This window comes from Sinohyriopsis cumingii, chromosome 13 (assembly GCF_028554795.1).
Source record: "Sinohyriopsis cumingii isolate HCF-2022 chromosome 13, ASM2855479v2, whole genome shotgun sequence".
In the NCBI taxonomy this organism is placed as follows: domain Eukaryota; kingdom Metazoa; phylum Mollusca; class Bivalvia; order Unionida; family Unionidae; genus Sinohyriopsis; species Sinohyriopsis cumingii.
Genome location: NC_142973.1, coordinates 72,191,803 through 72,197,802, shown reverse-complemented (window position 1 = coordinate 72,197,802; position 6,000 = coordinate 72,191,803). Strand labels below are relative to the sequence as shown.

The window sequence follows — 6,000 nt, the reverse complement described above, 5'->3', positions numbered from 1 at the left end:
AAATGTTTTGTAGTCATAAAACAAGCCCAAAACGAAACTTTTTATTGAGGTTTTGAAGCCAAAAGTGAATGTCAGAAACTAGGCGTAAAAATGTATTTTGTTTTGTTTTCTATTATTTGCTTTCCTGCGGTTACCTCTTAATTTGATATGGGTATTTTGTGCTTTGCATTTTTACACCTGACCGGTTGGGGCCGGTTTGAGAATCATTGTATAAGTGATGTGATGGGCACTCTGTTGTTAGGACTGGTTGGTCTGGTGTCAGGTTAATGTTACTGGGTGAGGCATCATGCTACATGTTTGCGACATGATGCCCCAGTGCTAGACATCACTATAAACTGCCACACTGCAGACATCGTAGCGCTATGACTGCAAACTTGATAAAGCTACGTGAAAAATCCCAATCGCACACACATACACACAAACATAAACAAACAACAGTTCTACACCAAATTATGTTCGTGTGTGTGTGTGTGTGTGTGTGTGTGTGTCTTATAAAGATACGTTGCAATGCATCATTATCATTATCATATAGGATTTTAGTCTGAACTTAACATTGTTTTGTAGCCGTAAAACAAACCCAAAACGATACATTATATTGAGGTTTTGAAACAAGAAGTGAATGTCAAAAAAATTGTATTTTCTCTTGCATTCTATTACTTGCTTTCCTGCGGTTACCTCTTTTTAATTTGATATGAGTATACTTTACTTTGCATTTTACACCTGACCGGTTGCGGCCGGTTTGATAATCACGGTATAAAAAAGTGATGGGCACTCTCTATTTACCTTGATACCTGTTCGAAGTAAGTCTTCTTTTTATTTTGTCAAGTAAGTCGTTTTTACTTATTTAGTTAGTTCTTTATATAGTTTATTTATGCTTCGTTTATTTATGTATTATTTTCCCGTTTTCCATCTGCCTCATATTTGTATAGAATAGGTATTTGTTTCTGTTGTTCGTCTATACGTATGTACGCGGTACATATCTTGCTTCATAAGAAAATTTTTTATCGGAATATTTTCCAGTTCATGATCAAAAAGAAGGTGATGAGGGGTCTACTCCCCAATAATTATTTGGCCCCAATAATAATAATAATAATAATAATAATAATGCTTATTTGTAATACAGGCCACTAGCCCAATATATATATCCATATATCATGCGGTAGAATAAGATGTTTTAGTGCATAACAAAAGAACATCATATCGATTGGAAGCGATATACATTAAAATATTCTTTATTGCATTTTTCGAATTGGATGAGATACAAGTATTTATTACACAGTAATCACACAAACCAATTTAAAGGGAACCCTGTAACTTGCATAGAGCAAGTTTGTATTTTGATATATTGATCTAGAAGGTTATGTAGCAGGAGTCATTCATAAAAAGGTTTCTCTAACTTTTAATGCTTTTATAGTAAAAATTACTAAATTAGTCATCAGAATTTTACTAGTATCATTTTGTATAGAAGACCTAAATTTTTCTAAAGTTAAATTTATTTGGTATACAAAGGTGGGTAAATATTTTCTTTGTATTTCTCCATATAGCGGACAAACAGTAATAAAATCGAATTCATTTTCGATGTTAACGTTACAAGTTGGACAATCTATCCTCATAGCAAATACTTTCAAATCTTCCCGTGTTACCTCTGATTGGCAAGTTCCCCACTCTAAGCATAGTGTGACAAATCTCGCCCCCCCCCCCCTTTCAACAATTCTAGGTGTGTTTGACAAGTTAACTCTACTCAGAATGACTTATAGAAAGGCAATCTTTACATCGACTTAATCTCATCATGCAGCTTTTTCCTAAAAATATCTTCACATCTCTGGCTGAACTATCTAAGAAATGTATTTTCATCATTTACGCCCTAAATACACCAAACCATTGCCAAATCCAAATGTGAAAAGAAGCTTTTTAACATTGCTAGCTCAGAAATTACAACGTCTCCCTCCCCACGGTCCTATATGTGTTTGAAGATGTGCTTTCAAATCCGCACAAAAGAGTTAGGTGCTGATAAAGATTATTCCAAACTTAAGACTGTAAAAGTAATGAAATTCAATCAATAAAACAATATCTCTATGTTTTCGCTTACAACTAGGATAAGCTCTCAAAAGATTATTTTTTCCTAAAAATAACTTACATTATCAGCCAATCCTGTCCAGACAAACCCATATATATATATATATATATATATATATATATATATATATATATATATATATATATATATATATATATATATATATATATATATATATATATATATATATATATATATATATATATATATATATATATTTCCAGACTGGTTCCCATTTAACCATCCAGTTAGTCCAGAGTTTGGTTTGCAAGGGGATAAATATTTTTTCTTCTGGAAATTTAAGTTATGTAGTGTAATGGAATCTAAACACCACTTCTAAAATACAGCTATTATCATACATAGTCAGTTGGAATTTGGTATTTTGAACAGGTTTTCGGTCTACCTATCCCAATTTTTCATCCATCTAACTTGATTCCGGTATAGTTTATCTCATGGCCCACAGACAGAGCCATTAGATGCTATTGGTCATAGGCTAATGGTGTTAGAATGCCATTGACTTGCGTCTGTTGTACTCAACGCCATTTTTCCAGCTATTTTATTGACTGTCATACGAATCTTAAAGCCTAGTTGTCCTTTTGACTGTTATTTCTTATCCATCTTTCACGAACCCATCAACTATGAAATATTTTGAATCCTTTGTGAATGAAATATTTTTCTCGTCGCTTATTCTGGTGTGTGTATGTGTGTGTGTGTTTAACGAAGCGTTAACAATTTTGCAGTCATATCGCTACGATGTCTGCAGTGTGGCAGTTTATAGTGATGTCTGGCACAGGGGCATCGTGCCGCAGACATGTAGCATGTAACACTAACCTCTTAAAAAGGAGCGCCTAGTGAGGCAGCTGTTAGTACCATTTTTATAAGTCTTTGTTATGACTCGGTCGGGGTTCGAACCCACGACCTTCCGCATATGAGGCGGACGCTCTAACCACTAGGCGACCGGAGTGGTATGTGTGAGTGAGAGGGAGAGAGGGAGAGAAACAGACACGTATACACAAGACAGAGTAGAAAATGATATCCCTGTTTCCTATATGAGGTTGGGTGAGAATATACAATGAAATTATATATTGAGGTAGAATATGTAACAGAGGTTAGATCATTTTTTAAATGTCTTACCATTCTGACAATTGAAAATATGTGTGTGTGTGTGTGTGTGTGTGTGTGAAGCTATACACCTTTATTCACATTTATTTAGGATAGCTGAGTCTCAAATAGATATTTTACACCGTCCGAAACAAACACAATACTTTGGAACTAATTGTCATCCGAATGCATATGTGTGGACATTGGTAAACGTGGACATATGTAACGGGGCTACAGTGATAGTGTATGGGTAGGTATGGTTTGTGACTAAGGTCGATTGAAAACAGAAACATTTTTCTAACTTTAACTTTAATTGGCACTACGTAGACAATTTTGTTATTAGATGTTGTAAACACTAATAAAACATATGTATCCACATGCAGTTTTTTTTAATAAATATAAAACGGTGAGCATAAACTGTTTGCAAATGATACAGTAGTCTGAATCGGAATCAGAAAATTTAATATTCGAGACTATTCAGGATAAAGCACTCGGAGTTTATATTTCTCGAACTGTATTATGTTGCGGTTTGACAGCAATTGAGTCAAGTTGTAATCTGCAGTATACGTATTGCTTGTGCACCATACTGCAGTAGACATAACGTCTCTACACCGTATTGCAGTATGCTTTATGCTGAACACAATATTTCAGTATGCGTTATGTTGTACATCATATTCCAGTAAACGTTTTGCTGTACACCATCTGACCAGTATTCCGTTTAATTATTTCTTTCTACTGAGCTTGTGTCTGGCGAGGGATTACATGCAAGGTTTACTTCACTGAGGTCTTGGTCCGATTCCGTGCACTGACAAGAGGCAGGCATGGTACTATTTGACCACAAAACGATGGCATATATTTTAAGAAAAAAAAACAACGAACTGGTTAGAACATAACAGGTGTGATGCGTGGCCTGTATGTCAGAAGAAGCTGGGATGTATCTGTCCTACCGAATCGTCAGTTAACCTCCGCAGTCGCGAGAAAAGAAAATAAGAACATTATGACATATCGCGGTTAATCCCAACCCAACACTGTCTTTAAGGAAAATTGTTGTTTTAGACTGTGTATAACAATTTTAGTAATTGGTGATTATACGTAGCTATGAGCATTTTGAAAACGAATGATTCAATTGTGTTCAGTGGTTTTAAATTTGATATGGTGTGTTTTATGCATCAACAGGAGACAGGCCCATCTCAGATTGTATTTATCCTCATGTACTGACCCTTAATGTGGACGATTTCCTTATGTCAGTCACAATTAATATCGCTTTTGATGGTACGTAATGCAAGCTATGTGGAGTTGTGTTCTTATATCGATTAAGTAAATTATATGTGCAGTCACCAACCATGTTTTCCAACTTTGGTAACCAGCTGTGTAACAATAGAATGGTTTGCAAAAATGTTTATTTAAGTTCATATTCTGTTGTTATACAAGTTCTTAGATGCAACGTAATTTGAGTAATTATATCGCATTACAACTTTTATTTATTTCTTATTTCATGACTTGCCAGTGTGTGGCTATAGTTTATATGGATGTAAAAGCTAATTTGCTCTTCCTGGTTTGTCTTTTTCTTAGTTTTCCTTCATGCAGTTTATAATGCAATGTTCCAACAGGGACTGGAAGCCCCGAGTGGCCGAGTGGCCGAGTAGTCCAAAGCGCTCGCCTTTATCGATCACTGCCATCTCACTTCTGTCTGCGTGGGGTTAAGTCTCTTGTTATAGTGACTTCAATAGATTTTAGAGAAAGGATCTATATTATATCGAATTCTACAGAGTTTAGAGAAGGGAGCAATAAAATATTGAAACATACAGGTTTTAGAATAGGGAAAGAAACAAAGAGTTAACATTACACTTCCAGTATCAATAAATAATGTATATTTATTTTCAATGTTTAGACGGGATAAACGTATAGTCCAAGCTAACTGTGTTAAAAATAACATACAAGAGAATAGAAAGAACACTATTTTGATATATATCACACAAAGCTATGCTACAATGTCTCAGAAGTGACAGAAATTTACATGTTACTTTCACTGATGATAAAAAATGCAATTTATTAGGAAATACAAGACGATAAAAACTGCCAAATAAGAAGAAATCGTAAATATTGTATCTCATATACATTGGCTATTATGCGGTTGATTTTACAGGTAAGTATCCATGCTACTGAAGACCATTTGTTATTCAAGTACAAATCCACCTCGATAACAAAGAATGTATAACATTGTTGACGGGAGCTACTCTGGCATCGACACCTGAAGCGGTATTGTCCGTTTTATGAACTTTAAATTTCAGGTACAAGTAATACTATTCACATCGATGTAATAATCTTCGTTATGTCCTTTCACTTCAAATTTGATAGGGACTAAGCTCGTCAAAGAAATGATTTGATGAAATTCTACCCGTTTAGATTCTTGTATCGTCATCATTGTCGGCGGAATGGCAAACAGATCAAGTTCTGAATTGATATATTCAGAAGAACCTCAGTGCTCATTTTCTTAGTAATCGAAGACGTTTTCATTCTCTGGACGTTCTATTTTTAGTCTTTCTCGCAACATGTTGATAAGCTCTGAAGGGTTTTCGACGTTTCCTTCGGCCTTGTCCTTACTGTGGTGTGAATGAAAAGGAATGTCTTAGTCAGAAACGTGCAATCAATTATAAAGGCCTCTCTGCAATCCAAAAGGTCGTTTTCGCACCCACAAAAATCACATACATGCGGCGAGCTATTTTATGGTGCTGGATCAGTACACTTCGTTTAGTTTTGTCATGGGCTTTGCCAAACTGTTCCTTAAAAATAGTGTCAATCGTTTCGACCAGATGTTGAGC

The 6,000-nt window shown here is 35.1% G+C and overlaps 1 protein-coding gene across 1 annotated transcript in view; it reads left to right on the top strand.

Moving 5' to 3' along the window:
* Positions 1 to 766: 766 nt before the first annotated feature.
* Positions 767 to 6,000, top strand: part of LOC149785824 (H(+)/Cl(-) exchange transporter 7-like) — a 179,956-nt gene continuing 174,722 nt past the window's right edge. The window contains exon 1 of the mRNA XM_089979769.1: positions 767 to 825. The gene's annotated coding sequence lies outside the window, so the exon portion shown is untranslated. The remainder of the gene's footprint in view (positions 826 to 6,000) is intronic.